The following is a 17,023-nucleotide window of genomic DNA, read 5'->3' on the forward strand; positions in this document are numbered from 1 at the left end:
AGTTATACAACCAGGAGCCCAGAATGGTCAATAAGCCAGTTACCAGTTCTTACCCATCCCTGCTGTGTCCTCTATTGAAGTGGATGCATCATTTCTGGGAAGAGTGACACCCACATCTTACTATGCCATCATTTTACTGTATTGCTTTTTTTCTGTGCCAGGGAGAATGGTTGGGCACCACAGTGAGGGTGGAGGGTACCTCAAGAATAAGGACCCCTATGAACCTGGTGACCTCTGGGGGTCTGGGCATCTCTTGAGACTGGACCTGAGCAGCTTGGTGAACCAATCCCAAGTTCTACCATCAAAAAGAAAAATATGGGGTGCTTTCAAAGTTCTGTGCCTGGAGCCCTCTGGACAGCTTCTGGGAAAACTTCCCAAAGCAAGGGGTTCACCAGAATTGCACATGACCATGATCACGTTGGCCACAGGGAACTGCTGAGAATGTTTCTCTCCACCTGGTTTTCTTGACCTCAGCAGATGTGAATGGCTTCTGTCTGTCTGACTCACCCTAAGCCTGACCTATTTGTGAAATGCTTTCTCTACAAAAAAGCTAGAGATAAGTGCAGAGAATTATACATTTATAATCCCAGTAGAGACGGGGTTGCCTAACCCTCTCATTTCAGCTGCTCCCTGCCTTGCCAGTGCTAGGTGCAAGCTGACCAAATGTTGGTGAGTGTCTAATGGCCTAACTTATTTGCTCCAGTGGTAATTACCAGGATGGGAGGAGGTGGAGGGAGTGAGGGAAGAGGGAGGCAAAGGGCCAGGCAGCCAATTAGGGAAGGGTGAGGGGATCCCAGAGATCCATGTCTAATTCTGCGTCTGCTTCTTATACACCCAGGAACTCTACAGGATGAATGAACCACCTGTGAGGTATCAGCACAGCGGGGAGTTGGCTTGGTGCAGTGGGTCCGATCTGGGTTAGGATTTTTTTTCTGCTATCTTTCTTGCTGTGTGCTGGTGGCTTTTCCACTCTGTCTTCCTCATAGAGATCTGCCCTCATGCTCTCAGACTTCATATAAGAATAAATAAAATACTACATACAAAAGGAAAAATATTATATACTGCAAAGCACTCTACAAAATGTATTGAAAGTGCTTGGAGAGCTTTAAATAGGGTTTCTGAAAATTTGCCTTTTGCATGGGTGGTAGGAATAGAGGAAGTCGAGTTAATTCCAAATGGCGGCTGATGCTGACTTGGTTTTGATGGACTGAGCCAGCCAGATCCTCCAACCCGCCCGTACTCTGCTTCTACTTCACTCCCTGTCAGGATTTGGGTGTGGGAGCCTAGTGGGCCCCATGCCAATCTGGGTCATAACTAGAACCACCAGTACTAATCATGCAGAGCTGCTGGTCTAGTTCTTATTTCTACCCCTACACCCATAGAAGAGGCCGTGCTCTTGGTCTGAGCAGAAACGGAGGCAAAGTGGACAGCACCTCACCCGCTCTGCCACGGCCACCTGCTGGCTGCCTTGGCCAGCAGTCACTGAGCTTGGAGCCTTGAGGGGGATTGGAAGTGACCTTGGGGCCATCTCAAAGGACACACCTGTTTCTGCTGCCAAGAGCAGCTACCTACAAGGGCATGTATGGGTTTTTTTCTGTTGCTGAGATGGGTTGTATCCCTCTCCTAAAGCTCCCCTCAGTTCTGTCTATAAAAGATGTAATATGGTGGCCGAGTTAAGTGCTTGGATTCTGGCACTGAACTTGTTTTCTTGGAGGTTTGACTTGTTGCCATCAGCACGATGGGCAGGGGTGGAGCTGGCTTTCTCTGCCTCTGTTCTCCTCTACACCTGATGTTAACAGAATACCTGGATTCTGGGGGCTTCCAGGTCTAGCTGGGCCACTTTAGACTGTGCCAGGGATCTGTAAATAGGCAAGCAGTTGGGTCGGGAAAATACACAGGCACTGGAGGACCTGACAAGGTGAGGAGGGAGAGCGGGGAGGCCCTGCCTCAGCCAGGAGTCTTCAATGTAGATGCTGTGTGCTGGGCTCTGGTATGGCCAGCTCTGGGCATACAGATGAGCTGCATTGGGGAAGTAAAAAGTGAAGAGATTGGCCACATTGAGAAGCAGGACCAGAGCAAAGTGCATTGACTGACAAAAGCATCTCTCTGAAAACTTTAGAGAACAGTCTTTTAGAATGTTATATGTCACTTCTGCTTATATCAAGATGCAAAACTATAAAGCCATTTCATCTTTGTCTTTTGCAATGATCAATAGCTAAAAACACCCCCAGCACATGGACAGGATGAGTACAGCATAGTGGCTAATTAAATATGCAAGTTTTAGACCCAGACCACCTGGATTCAAAACCTAACTTTACTCCCTTCTCACTAGGTGACATGGAACAAGTCATATGGAACAACCGATTCGTGCCTCAGGTTTCTCTTATGGAAAATGGGGCTGATAATAGTATTCACATCATAAGATTGTTGTAGTGAGAAGAAAATGTGAGTAATACATGTAAAGTGCTTCGAACAGGAATTGGCATGAATAAATGCTCAATAAGTGTTAGCTACTCTTGTTTTATGTCATTGTTTCAAGAGTATAACTTTTCTTCTTTCCTTTTGGTATCATGGATCCGATGAAAAATAGGTTGCAACCTGTATGTCAAGTTCAACCAATTGGTTGTAGCTACCTAGAGAGCTGTGTTGAGAAGGATTCTGAGGCCGCATCGAGCTCATTTAAGGGGAAATTATATAGTGTCCTACGAGTGTTACTATGAGTAGCATCTCTGCTACTGCATGCGGTAATGGGGAGTGGTGGCATTGGTGCCACATCATTTCCATTCCTGTATTGTATTTTGTCTTGTAAGGTTTGTTTTTCCCTGCCTCTGTCTCAGCCCTCCCCTCCCCATCTGCCTTTGCCTTTGTAGGGCATCCTGGTCCTTGAATGGGCTTGGATGCCAATCGCTGCTCTGTAGAATCTGCAGTCCATTCCAAGTAAGAACCTTCTGAGGTGATGATGATGATGATAATGATGATTTTGGAGAGAGCAAAGACCACATGGCCTGATACTGAGGATGCTGCTAGGCTGTGAAGCACCCACAGGATCCTTTGTGTGCCAATCAAGGGCACCCTTAGAGAAACCAGGAAGATCTTCACTGAGCAGGTTAATCTTTGTGACCCCTATGGTTCTGGAATCGGAACACTAATGATTAGCACAGAAACTTCCCCACAGCCTCAGTAATCATTGACTTATTAATCCATGCAGTTCAGGACCTTGTGCTGAGTTATCTCTATTTCCATTCAGTGGTCAGTCTTTTCTGTCTGGACACAGGACCACTGTGGTCAGGTCATCCAGTGGCACCGCCATGGCCATCCTGGTTTGCCGAGTGCCATTCTGCTAACTTTTGTGAACTGTGCTCTGTCTTGAGTCAGACACCTGATTTGAATTTCTTGCTCCACCAATTACTAGCCTTATCATTTGGGTAAGCTGCTTAAACTCTCAAAGCCTCACTTTCCTTGTCTATAAAATGGGAGGAATGACAGTTCCACCTCATCAGGTTGCTGTGAGGCCTAATGAAAGCATGCATTGTAAGTGCTTGGTATGTGCCTCACCCATATTAAGCATGCCGAAATTGATAGCTCTTGTTTTCCTAACTCAATCAGAAAGCTCGTTAAGTGATATGACATAAAAATAATGGTTCATATGTGTATGGCACTTTCACATTCATTATGCTGGGCATAGAGCAAATGCTCAGTGAGGATTAGCTACAATTATTATCATTAAAAACAACATTGACAACGACAGCTCAACTTAAGCTGCTAGGAAGGGTGAAATAATCATCCAAGTCCTAGATTAGGCTTCTTAATCTGGTGCCCCTGGACCCGTTGGTGGTCTAGGGATAGAATTTATGGGGTTTGTGACTGTGGATGAGAAAAAAACATTAGACCTTTATTTCCACTGACCTCTAATTGAAATTTAGAATTAATTTCAATTATGAATATAGGAAACAAAATACATCACCTGTGATGCTGACACTAATATACATCTACATCTTTTTTTTTTTTTTGAGACAGTCTCTCACTCTGTCACCCAGGCTGGAGTGGTGCGGTGGTGCCATCTCGGCTCACTGTAACTTCTGCCTCCTGGGTTCAAGCGATTCTCCTGCCTCACCCTCCCGAATAGTTGAAATTACAGGTACCCATGACCATGCCTGACTAATTTTTGTGTTTTTAGTAGAGACTGGGTTCTGCCATGTTGGCCAGGCTGGTCTCAAACTCCTGACCTCAAGTGATCTGCCTGCCTTGGCCTCCCAAAGTGCTGGTATTACAGGCGTGAGCCACCATGCCTGGTTTAAATCTGCATCTCTTTATAGTTGTTGCAGATATCTCGAAATATTGGCTGTTCGTTGCTACTTCAAAATTATGGTAGATAGTAAATCTCTACTATAACTTATTATTTAATATCTTAATAAAGAAGCACATATTTTGATACATTTCAACATAACTGGTTTTTTTTGGATACTATATATCTTATTTTGTGCATTTAATAATCATCTTCAGAAAAGTTCACAGCTTCACCAGACTGCCAAAGGCGTCCGTGGTACAAAAAGAGTTAAGAAGTTACAGAGTGCAAGGCTGTCCCCAGGATCACCTCACTTCTGACACCAATTGTCTGTTGAGGGGTGGTGAGAGTGGGAGGGGATCAGGTCTGATCACACTCAGATCTGATAAATCAGCAGGAGGACTTCCCAACTGAAAGCTGTTACACTTATTTTTTATTTCAGTGGAAGGAATGGGCCAAAGGAAGAAGTGCATGGAGCAGAAAGTCCCGAAAGGGAAGCTTCCGGCTGTCCTCTCCCAGTAGACTCATGGGCAGCGCCAACTTTTCCTGGCCAGGATATGTGACAGTACACGTGGAATACTGCCCCCCAGGGAGCTCACCCGAGCCTTTGTGTACAGAGCTTTTACTGGGTCTCAGGCAGGTAGACATGGTGGACTCCCTATGTGACTGACCGTTCATCTCCAGCCCTTCTGCAGGTCAAGCTGATGCTTTGTGGCTGAAAACCCCCAGTATAAATCACGCTGTTAGGCTTTTCAATATGGTTCAAGACTCCCCAAGCAAACAAAGATACTCTTATCAGGCAGGACATCCCCAGGACTTAGAGGTACCTCCCAGGAACCTCCGGCAATGGCCGGACATCTCTGGATAAGGTCAATTCTTTACTACATAGTACCCGACTCTTGAAACTGCCACATAGCTGCACACCTGGAGCAGTTGGAGGTAGGTGAGAGGGTGGAAGAATTAGCTAACACATAGTTGTAGCCACTGAAACACAATTTAGTGGAAGATTTCTTTTTGTACCTGCAAAGACAGCATAGAGTTCATTGCTTTCAGAGGCAACTGAGTAGTTCCAGGTTAAAAGCATCACTCGGCCTGGGTTTAGCACCTAACACTTTTCAGTGTATTTTCATCTGTTGTCTCATTTAATCCTCAAAAGAGATGGAAAGAAGGGGTGTTGTTAAGCCTGGCCTGGAGGTTGGAGCTCACCAGGGTCATGGGATGAGGGAGCAGAAGCAGCATGAGGAGGGTCCTGGCCACTTCCCTCCCCCTGCCCCACCCTGACTCCTCCTCCCAGGTTGTTCAGACAGAGCGAGTCCTGTGGCCAAGAAGATCAGCAGATATTTTGCAGCATCAGGTATCTGGTAATGCCCGGGTTGTACGGGGATGGTTGTTGTGGAGTTCACCACACTGGGCGATTACATGAGGTCACTGCCCGCCTGATGTGACCAACTTACTTGTGGGAAAGCAAGCTGTTTGCTGGAGTCTCTGAGGTCCAACATGTGTTGACTCGTCTGAAGCAAGCCTTCGCCCAGGGTCATGACCTCACCCTGAAGTTTGGTGTAAATTCCATGTAATCTCTGTGTAAACATTGGAAAGCCGCTCTTTCAGGGCACTTTCCTTTAGGGGCCCTCCCTGAGGGGTTAGGCCATTTCTGTGGGGCTGCAGCTGCAATGGTGATGACTGTACCTGACTCCTCTGCAGGAGGCTGAACCCCCTGAAGGGGAAGAAAGGCAGTGTGTCTAGGACTCTGCCCGCTCCCTCTGACCTGTACTGTTCCCTCGGGCTTTCTGGCGTGCAGCTGGGATCTAGATAGTCTTGTGTTTTCTCTGAAGGTGACATCTGTCTTAACAAGTGCATTTGTATGTAATTTGCACAGGAATTGGCACTATTTTATGGAGGTCTGTGTGGTTTTTTTGAGCTACCAGTTTTGCTTCCTGCTTACCTGTGATGCTCATCCGTAATTATTGGAAGCACCACTCTTTCAGGAAGTAATCTGACTGGGTTGTAGCTCCACGGGGCAGGCCCTGCCCTGTCCTGTTCACAGCTGCATCTTGGCACCTATGACAGTGCCTGCCATGTATGGCACTTGCTAAATGTTTGTTGAATCCTATGAGGCCACTCACTGACTTAGCTTCCTGTGGCTCCTGTAACATATACTGCAAACCTGGTGGCTTATAACAGTATGCATTTTTTCTCTTACCGTTCTGAAGGCCGGAAGTCCACAATCAGTGTTGCTGGCTGAAATCAAGGTGCTGGCAGGCTGCGCTCCCTCTGGAGGCTCTAGGGGAGCCAGCCTCTGATGGCTGCGGCAGCTGCGGCGTTTCTTGGCTGTGGTCACAGTCTCTGCCCCCACGGCCACATCGCCTTCTCCTCTCCTGTGTGTGCCTCCGCCTTATTAGGGCCACCTGGATAATCCGGGATCAACTCCTCATTTCAGAATCCTGGATGCAGTAGCAAAGTGCCCCTCCCTCTTTTCGGTATTTGTGGCAGCTACAGGTAGTGGGGATCAGGAGGTGGCTATCCGCCACACTCACCAAGGGGATGGAAACCTGAAGGGAGCTGGTCAGTGGTGGCAGTGTCACTCCCGCTGCCCATTAGGCCGGGGAGTCTGGCATGAACATGAGTTGGGGAAAGGGAGTTCCATCCCAACCCCTTCCCTGAGGATAAGCTTGCCTGGGCAGAGAGCCTCCCAGTTTACATGGGTAAGGTATATGGATGTGCTTTGGTTAAGAATAGGCTGAGGTGGATAACCAGGCCTGCATGACTCAGTGAGTTTAGAGTGCAGGCATATAGCTCTGCTTGTTATCACAGCCATGTAGCCATAACATGCGAAGGCCATGCCTTGGCCCTATGCCACTATTGTCTGTAAAAGCTTAATTGGCCTGCTGACTCCGTACAGGCGCACTTGCACCCAGAGAGAGAGAGAGCCAGAGCTGTCCGACTTTGCAGATGGACAGGGGGAACCAGGACACAGCTCAGCCTACTCATACCCAGAGAGAGAAGGAGTTCAGCTGCTGACCCTGAAGGCAAGGGAGAGCTGGCCACGCAGGTGTGTGTGGGAGCTGGCTGCTGAGAGGAACCGCTGAGCCGGAGCAGGCAGCCAAAATAAAGGTGAACAGTGTAAAAGAGCTAGTGTAAGCTGCTGACGAGAGAGCTCCTGAATAAAATTACATTTCACCTGCCTTCAGCCCCCCGAATGTTCTTTCAGCTATCTGCTCATCCACCCACACCTTTCGGACCTCAGCTGGGGCTGGACCCCAACCCTGAGTGTAACAACAAGCGATACTTTTGTTAGGTCCATTTTCACTTCCTTCATCAGAAATGTCCTGAGCTCTCCCTGGGCACTGTCCTGCGGCTGGTAAGAGGCAGAGGTGAGTCAGATGTGAAGCCCACCCTCTAGGGCTTCCTCCTGGTAGGGCAGGTGGGCAGGTGAACCCGTTACGAGGAGCCCAACAAGTTAGGTGTGTACAAGGTTCAGACTTGTCATCTTGATATTTCCCAGATGTACCATGTTCCTTCCCACTTCAAGGCCTTGCCACTTGCTGTTCCCTCTGCCTGAACCCCTTTCTCCCCTTCCTCTGATAAGCTCCTAGTTGTACTTCAGGTGTCCCTGAAAGTCTTCCCCGAGGCCCTTCCCTTCATTATGCCAATTGCTCTTGTTCGACAATCTTATAAACCTGTGATTCCTTTTCCTCTCCCTCCTGCAGGGCAGGAACTGTGTCAGTCTTGTTCCTTGTTGTAACCCAGTGCCTGGCACATGGTAAGTACCCAGGAAATGTTTATTGAATGAATGAAAAAAGCTGTTGCACAGAGGAGGCACTGGTTCACTTAAAAGGGGGGAATCTGGGAAGGTTTTCTGGAGGAGGTGCTGACTAAGCCAGGTTTTAATGGAAGAATAGAAGTTTGCAGGGCATACCAGGCAGTGGAAACAGCATGCACAAAGGCTCAGAGAGGCGACGTCTTACGGAAGCTCACTGTTGTTGGAATGCAGAGTGAGGGGGGCAAGGGGTGAGGCGAAGGTGTGGCCAAAACGTGACCTGCTCATGGAAGGTCCAGTGGGTGTTTTCAGAAGCCAGGGGATGTGGGTAAGGAGGGGCTTAATGTGACCTGTGGTTTGGAAATATTGTTCTGGTGGCTGTGTAGAGTGGCCGGTGAGAAGCTGTTGTGATGCACCACGAGAGACGTGATGAGGCTCCAACCTATGCACAGTATGAGGATAGGGAGGATGGATGAGTTCGAGATTTCAGGCGTGAGTCCCAGGGCTTGATGACTAATTTGATGTGGTAGAAGGAGTAGTCAAGAGTGAAAGGTGATTCCACTAACACAAACCACAGACACAAGACAGAAAAAGAACAACTTTGAGAAAATTGGGAAGGGAAAGGCGGTTATGTTTTAGACACATGGAGTTTGAGGATCTCTTGGGGCTTCATGTCAGAAGCATATAGTTTTATATTTGGCACCAAAGCTCAAAAGAGAAGTAAGAGCAGGAGATATAGATTTGGACTTTGGGACATATACAGTTATGTGCCACATAACAACATTTTGCTCAATGACAGACTGCATATGGTCCTATAGGATGATGCTACCATATTTTTGCTGGGCCATTTCTATGTTTATCTCCATTTAGATACACAAAAACTTACCACTGTGTTAAAGTTGCCTACAGTATTCAGCTCAGTAACATGTTGTACAGGTTTGTAGCCTAGGAACACTAGGCTACACCACACAGCCTAGTGTGTAGTAAACTATAACATCTAGGTCTGTGTAAATTCACTCTATGATGTTCACACAGCAGTGAAATCACCTAACAACTCATCTCTCAGAATGTATCCCCATTGCTGTCATTCAGGAACACTTGATTATACATGGAAATTAAAGTGATGGGGTGAATGAGACTGCCAGGGAGAGTGTGTGGAGTAAGACCAGAAAACATCTGGGCATAAAACACTCAGGGAAATAAAAATTCAGACCTTCAGAGAAAGACAACACCAAGAAACAATGATCAGAGTAGCAGAGGAAGCAGGAAGAGAAGCTGTCACAGAGACTGTTGAAGGGTCCCTGGGTGGCCTGCACAACACATGTCCCTCTTTCCTCCTTCCCAACAGGTATCTGTTCTCCTTGACATAAGTGCATGGATGTTCCCACTCCACAGTGCGAATCCTCATAATGGAAGCCAAAGGTGGTTGTTCCATTCTCCTTGCCAGGGACTGGCTGAGGAATAGACATGTGACCCATTAGGGCCAAGGAAGCACGAAAGGGGCATTCTTCTAGAGGGCTTCTGAGAAAGGTTTCCTTATTCTTAAGGCAGAGGCGAGGATGAGATGATTCTATTTCATCTTTGGCCTTCATTGAGACTGCACGTAATATTTGGCACAGTGGCAGCTATCTTGTGACCATAAGGAAAATTAGTTTCAGGGTCAAGTCAACACACCAAAGATGGCAGAGAGGAGACAGGGAAAGAACTGGGGTCTTTTATGACATTGCTGATCCATGGGCCCTAAATGCAATCACATGTATTTTTATAAGAGGGAGCAGAGAGAGATTTGATGCACATAGAAGAAATGAAGTCAATGTGACCATGGAGGCCGAGATTGGAGTAATGTGGCCACAAGCCAAGGTGTGCCAGCAGCCACCAGCAATTGGAAGAGGCGAGGAATAGATTCTCCCCTGGAGCCTCTGGAAGGAGGGCAGCCCACTGACACCTTGACTTCTGCACAGCATTTCCTCTGCCTTTCTGATCCAGGAGGTCAAGGAGGGTCCTCAGTGCTCCTGTGCCTGTGGCAGAAATGGTAGGAAAAGGCTGAGCTGCACTGCAGTTACACAGAAAGAGTACTTTAAAAAAATGGTCTATAGAGTTCCAGGAGTCAGAAATTGAGTCATCCATCCAGGAATCTTTATTATGCACGTGCTGTGTGTCACACCTGTTGGGAATACAGTTATAATAAGACTCAGAATTAGCTGTGGGCCTCAAAGAACAGGGGTGGAAAAGGCCTTCTCCAGAGGGAGCTGGCAGCTCTGAAAGAACCTTATTGACGAAGGGGGTGGATTCATGTTGTCCAGGTACTGAGCTGGGGATGCAGCTGTTGGGGTGCAGGAATTCTCCAGCTCAGCCTTCTGGCCCTGCTAAGAGGCAGGCCTGGGCAGGAGGAGACTGGAATCTCCAAAGCAGATGTGAGGAGGGAGCTAACCCAAGGTCAGGTGTTGGCTCAAGTTTCTCCTGTACTCAACACAAGGGCAGTGGAGGAACCTGGCCTGGAGTCCAGCCTGACCCGGAAGGAAGTTCATGGGGTGAAGTGTGAAGCTGCCAAGCTCCAGGGGCCTCAGAGACCTGCAGCCGAGGGTGTGGAGTGGGGACTGGAAATAGCTGGCCAGAGAGCTGCCAGCCCTTTCCAGGGATGGCACTCTTTCAGGCTAGAGGGGAGCCATGATTGCAGTCACTGCTGTGTCTGCTGGGCCCTGGAAGATGGTGGAGTCCCTGAGGGACAGAGGAGCTTCCAGGCCTCTCCACCCCTGGTGGGCATGCGGTGTGGTCTGGATCTTGGTTTTTATGTGACTCTCACCTGGGGATGGGAATGGTATGTGACCTCTCCCCAAGTCCCTCCATGGCACACTGGAGCCGAGAACTCCTGCTTGACACACCGAGTAAGCAGACAGGGGACCACGACGGCATTTTTCTTCAACCTCATGGAAGAAACAGAGCTCAGGGAAGAGGGAGAGGGTCTTGTCAGGAAGAGGAAGGAAAGTGGGGAGTGAAGTCCTTAGCCAGGACCCAAGGCTGAGGATTCCAGTCAGCACCCATCGATCAGAACATTCCAGCACATTCCTCAGGAAGAGAAGCCGCTGTTCTCTTTTTGTTTGTTTGTGGGGGCAAAGGGGATGGCACTTTGAAAGTCAGACATGGCGAAGGCAGCCACAGCTTTGGGGGTGCTGGGTGGCTCTCTGTCTCTCTTCCCTCCTCTGTTTCTCTCTTTCTTCTCGTCCCCTCTCTTCCCCTTCCCTTCTTTCTCTCTTCTCCCTCCATCCTTCCTTTCTCACTGTATGTCTCCTTGACATCAGGACTCTCTGTCTACCGCTTACATCTGTGTCTCTTCTTCTCTCTCTCTCTTGCTGTCTCTCACACAGAGAGCCTGGCTTTATTCCTATTACCTCAGCTGAAGGGTCAGGACACCTCAGGAAGCACCTGTGCTCCGGCCCTGCCCAAGCACACTTTGTCCGTGTTCTCCTTTACACTTCCTCATGCATCCCGTCCTTTAACACTTGCTCACAATGTCATCCGTGCCTTTCAGGTCCCCTCACATATTTTCATCCGTTTTTATCAGCAAACATCCAGGCATCTTCCTGGTGCCCCATCCCATCCTCTTGGTCCAGACCCAGGCTGACAGAGGTTTCAGCTCCTTGGGGCCTGCTGGGATGGGCGACAGGTAGGTAGTGCCCGCAGAGGTCGGGCTCCTCACCCTCGACTCCTGAGAAACCACTGAAACAGGAGGGGGCATTATAGCACCCTCAGCTCTCAGCCTCCTGGGCCTGCTCCCTTCTGAGGCCAGGACCCAGGATGAGAGCACCCAGGTAAAGGCTGCAGAGCTCCCCATTAGCACATGGTTTAGAGGGAGAGCCTGGAACCTGTTCTCTGACCGAGACCTCTGGCAAATCATGTAATCTTTTTGAGCCTTGGGTTCTTTTTTTAAAACCTGGAAAACTGGTATTTTGTTTGCTGTATTGTACAAAGGGTTACCCAAAATACCCATTTTGAGTATTTTGTACTCAAAATACCCATTTTGAGTATTTTGTACTCAAAATACCCATTTTGGGAACAAAAGGTGCCTTAATGTATAAACTCAATCCTGCAACAACCTCACGACTAGGCAGTATTATCATTTCTATGAGGACATGGAGGTTTAGAGAGGTGAAGTCACTCATCCTAGGTTGCTCAGCTGGTAAGTGGCAGAGCTGGGGTTCAAACCCGACAGACTGGCCCCAAGCCCCACACCCTTATGGTTGAGTGTTTTACTGATGGTCTGTGAAATACTCTCTTCTTCCACTTTTCTGGGATGGCCTGGGAGAATACAGTTGGTGCCCCTCTCCGGGTACCTCCGAGAAACTCTATTTCCAGATCTGGCTCTATGGACAAGTGCCCACAGCGTGGTTGTCCAGTCTGCAGAAGTGATAACCCAGGTGCTGAGAGCACGTGGCCACCTCCATCTGGGTCTTCTGAGGGACACAGGGCCACTGAGTGGAAGGAAGGCTCCGATCCAGGGCTGCAGTAACCATCTGTATTTTTCCCTAAGTCTCCTCAGGCTTTGTTGCCACAATACATTTATTTTTGGAGAACTACCATCCCCAGTTCAGTGCACCAGGCCTCTTATTTGCCAGCTGCTTTCTCTCTGGTTTCTGTTTAACTATGGTGTGTATTGACTTTGCTGTTGCTATCTTTGTTTCACCACTAAAAAGAGTATTCGAGTGGCAAGTACTGTTTATTCTCTCATTTCTTCAACAAATGTGACTTCCATGAACAGGCACACTGTGCTAACTACTCTGGGGGATATGAAAAATGAAACTGGTGTGGCCTTTGCCCTCAGGAATCTTATAGTCCACTAGGGACATACCAACATGCACGGAGGTCACTGTGATGCCACGTGGAGTGTGGTGAAAGCATTAGCACCAAACAGGCATATTGGGACTTCAGACAGAACTCTTAGGGAAGCTTCCCAGAGGAAATTATGTATAATTAACTAAGTTAAAGTGCAGAGACCCCCAAAACACAGTGATTTATATAAGATCAATCTTAAGATATAATTGTATTTCTCTCTCCTGTGATCGTGCAGATGTAGGTGGCAGTTGAGGCTGCTGGGATAGCTCAGCTCCACAAGGTCATTCAGGGACTCAGTTCTGCTCTATCTTGTTACTTTGCTCCAGTGTTCCACAAGGTGTTGGCCTCATCTGTATGGCTAAAACTTGGTCATTGCCACATTAGTGTTCCAGCTTCTGGGCTAGGTGGAGAGGATGGAGGAATATACAATAGGTGTTTTAAGGCCCGGACCCAGAAATGGCTCACATATCCTGTTGGCCAGAAGTTGGTCATTTAGCACATCTAGTTACAAAGGAGATGGGGAAATGTAGTCGATAGCCAGGTGGCCAAGTGCCCAGCCAAAAGTTTAATGTGGAAGAAACAGATAATAGGTATTATTATCTCCATTACTCTATCACAATGAGTTGGACCTTGGCATATAAATAGAGCCTTGCTAAGTAAAAATTAGAATGAGAGGGCATTCAGCTGCCTTCCAGAAAATGTCAGAGGTAAGGAAAGGTGCAAGATGTATTTAGAGAAAGTGAATATCCAGCATAACTGAAGTGTAGGGTTTCTGTAAAGGAGGTTGTGACCTACCTACAGGTGGAGATAGGGCAGGCTTCATCTCTTTAACAGGCTGCTCAGCCTTCCAAATAGAATGTATCCATGCCACCTGTACACTTGTTATCCAAAACACTTGATTCTTCTCTAACCGACCACACAGGATGTGTGTTCTCTGAGCCCTACTCAGGAAATTTAACCTTGAGCTGATAGTGATCTAGATCCTATCAAAATCTCGGCTTCCTAAGGGTATGCTATTTGACTACTTTTTTAGCAATGATTCTTGTATGTATTGATGCTGATCCCAGAAAGTTCTATGAAGGACTACATTAGCCCAGTCTCCTAGCAGAAGACCTTCACTATGTTGAGTTTCATGTTAAGCTCTTGGAAGAGATGGCCACAAGAAGAACACTTTGGTATGTTCCAATAAAACATTATTGAGGATGTTGCTCACATTTTGTTCATGGTATAACATGGTATTTTTAAATAAAAATCAACCACAGGCTCTATATCTTGCCACATCCTGTTGCTCTGTCCTTGGCATTCAGGACTTCAACAAACATTTATTAAGGCACTGACTATTGACAGATACTGGGCCAGATGCTTGGTGGGAATATAGAGAGAAGAGACACAGTCTCTAACTTCCAAGAGCTCACATTCTGGGGCAGGGGATAGGGATGTGTGGCTTGTGAGGCAGATAAGTAATAGGCATTTCTGACATAATTTGGTAAATGTTGTGTGAAGCACAGAACGAGATGCTATAGGAGCCTGGAGAGAGAAGGCGAGGAAGGCCTTCTGAAGGAGCTGAGTGTTAGAGGTTGAATAAGGGTCAATAACATTAATCATGAGGAATGGATAAAACAATGTTCTAGGCAAAGGCAACAGCTTAGCAAAGTCATGCAGAAATGAGGGCGGGTGGGGCTCAGTGTGGCTGTGGTTTAGGGGGAGGAGGGGAGATTCAGCTGGAGGGGTAGGCTGGGCTAGTCACAAGGGCCTAGCAGCCCTGCTGACGAATTTGGGCTTTTGCCCACAGGCTCTATACCATCCTGGCAGATGATCAGATCCGTATCTTAGAAATGTCAGTCTTGTCAACATAAGTTAGGGAAGGGACTAAGAAGGGAAGCTGTTGCAATATGTCAGGTGAGAAATGATGTGGCCTTAAACATGTGAAGACAAGGTGGACATAAGGAGGTGGAAAGAGGTTGGAGGAATATTAAGGAAAAAGAATCAATAGCACTTGGTGACTGATTTGGGGGTGAAGGAGAAGGTGATGGGACAGTGAGGTGTTTGGACTGGCAGTGTTACTCCTTTAGAACCAGCTGATAGGGGAAGGAGCAGGTGAGGGGTGGGGGATAAGGCGTTTGACTATGGAGGTGGGCCAGGCAGTCAGATACGCAGGAGGCAGATAAAGATTTTGGAGTTACCAGTGTGCAGGTGCAGGTTAAAGATAAGGAGTGTGTCCAAAGCCAGTGAATACCGAATGACACACCTGCGGTGTTGTCAAATGCTTTTTATTCCATATGAGAAGTTGATGCAATGCCTACTGTGGGCTTGGAGCTTTCACACTCACTCATTTACCCTGCTCCATGAACCTTGGAGGAAGAATGCATTTACTTATTGATGCTTGGCTGCAGAAAGGATTTAAGCCTATAGGTATTACTACCAGGCTGATTTTACAGTGAGGTTCAGAGAAGTGAAATGAGTGGTAGCAGGCCGGATTGCACAAAAGGTGGTGGAGGGGGATTGAAGGGCAGGCCTTTGCAGCCTGGTGTATACCACAACTGCCTTTTGTGATGTGGGTGACCTTTGAGCAGGAGAGGCTTAGCTTCCGGTGGCACATGCTGCTCACAGGGGACTACATGAGTCCATGGGGCAAGGGCACCTGACCATGGCCTTGGCCTCCGTGCATGCACTGGCTTCCGACTCTGGCGCAAACTTGGGCACACTCAACAGAGTGAGCTGGTTTGGTGCTCATTGTATCATCCTTTTGGAGCAGGAGGATTTCTGGCCCTCTTGGCCCTCCACATCCCCTGCTGTCCTCATGGCTGGAGAGGAGGCCTGTGATGAGGCAAAATTGACACCAAGGCAGGCCCATCCATGGTAAAAGCAGAGGTGTGCTGGCATTAGGTGTTGAAAGGTTTGCGTGGGGAAGGGATGGGGGGAGGAAGTACTTAACCACTGACGTTTATTTAGTGCAAGGCTGGCCCAGTGGGTTGAATTGTGTCCCCCCCACCACCAAATATGTCCCAGTAACTGTGAATATGAGCTTATCTGGAAAAGAAAAAGGGTCTCTGCAGATGTAGTTAAGAATCTCGAGATGAAATCATCTTGGATTTAGGGTGGTTCTAAATCTAGTGTCTCTTTTTTATGGTTTGTTTGTTTGTTTGAGACATGGTCACTCTGTTGCCCAGGCTGGAGTGCAGTGGCACCATCTCAGCTCACCACAGCCTCCACCTCCTGAGCTCAAGAGATCCTCCCACCTTAGCCTCCTGAGCAGCTGGGACTACAGGTGTGCACCACCAGGCCTGGCTAATTTTTGTATTTTGTGTAGAGTTGGGGTTTCACCATGTTGCCCAGGCTGGTCTCTAATTCCTGTGCCCATCTCAGCCTCCTAAAGTATTGGGATTACAGACATGAGCCACCGCACCCAGCCTGAATCTACTGTCTTTATAAGAGAAAGAAGAGGGAGCTGTGACACATGGGGAAGATGGCCATGGGAAAATGGGGACAGAGATTGGGGTGATGCAGCCACCAATCCAGGAATGCCTAGGGTTCCCAGGAGCTGGAAAAGGCAAGGAAGCTTCTCCCCTAGAGGCTTTGGAGGGAGTGTGGCCCTCCTAACACCTTGATTTTGGCTCAGTGATGCTAATTTTGGACTTCTGGCTTCCAGAACCGTGACAGAATAAATTTCTGTGGTTAGGAACCACCAAGTTTGTGGTAATTTGTTGCCGCAGCCCCAGGGAATGAACACAGCTGGCAAACATGTAGCAGGCAAGTGCCTCCTACATCCAAGGAGTATGCCAATAATCACCCTCGGTATCCCTTCTGGGGTACCCGGTGCCACCCCTGATCCTGCCCACAGAGCCCTCCGGCAGCTGCTGCCACACGACTGGAGCTGCCACGCTCCATGCTGTGATTTAGTGCTCACCACGTCCCTAACACTGGACTAGGCTCAGGCAGTTCAGAAAAGGGTCTGGCAGGGCCACTGTTCTCGAGGGGCCTGGAGTCTTGGCCTGTGTGGGTGTGGGGCGTGGGCACATCACCTCTGGAGCATGAACAGTGCCTGCCAGTCTCTGGACATCTACTCAGGCCACCCAGCCTCAGCTCAGCAACTGGGCTTTCTCCAGCTTTCGGGCCGTCCAGCTGCAGCTCAGCAGACAGCAGCCTAGGAC

General features: G+C 48.2%; 2 long non-coding RNA genes across 3 annotated transcripts; both read left to right on the forward strand.

The window, feature by feature from the left end:
• Positions 1 to 588: 588 nt before the first annotated feature.
• LOC102145470 (uncharacterized) lies at positions 589 to 4,934 on the forward strand. Of its 2 annotated transcripts, XR_012416548.1 has the most exons (4): positions 589 to 669; positions 839 to 870; positions 2,333 to 3,106; positions 4,728 to 4,934. It is a non-coding gene; the product is annotated as an uncharacterized lncRNA (long non-coding RNA). The 2 variants fall into 2 exon arrangements; XR_010577410.2 differs by lacking the exon at positions 4,728 to 4,934 and having other exon boundaries at positions 839 to 917; positions 2,333 to 2,509.
• A 150-nt stretch (positions 4,935 to 5,084) lies between these two features.
• LOC141407438 (uncharacterized) lies at positions 5,085 to 7,311 on the forward strand. Its single transcript, XR_012416549.1, has 3 exons — positions 5,085 to 5,224; positions 5,580 to 5,639; positions 7,185 to 7,311. It is a non-coding gene; the product is annotated as an uncharacterized lncRNA (long non-coding RNA).
• Positions 7,312 to 17,023: the final 9,712 nt, after the last annotated feature.

The sequence above is a fragment of the Macaca fascicularis genome, chromosome 8, assembly GCF_037993035.2.
Source record: "Macaca fascicularis isolate 582-1 chromosome 8, T2T-MFA8v1.1".
Classification (NCBI taxonomy): Eukaryota; Metazoa; Chordata; class Mammalia; order Primates; family Cercopithecidae; genus Macaca; species Macaca fascicularis.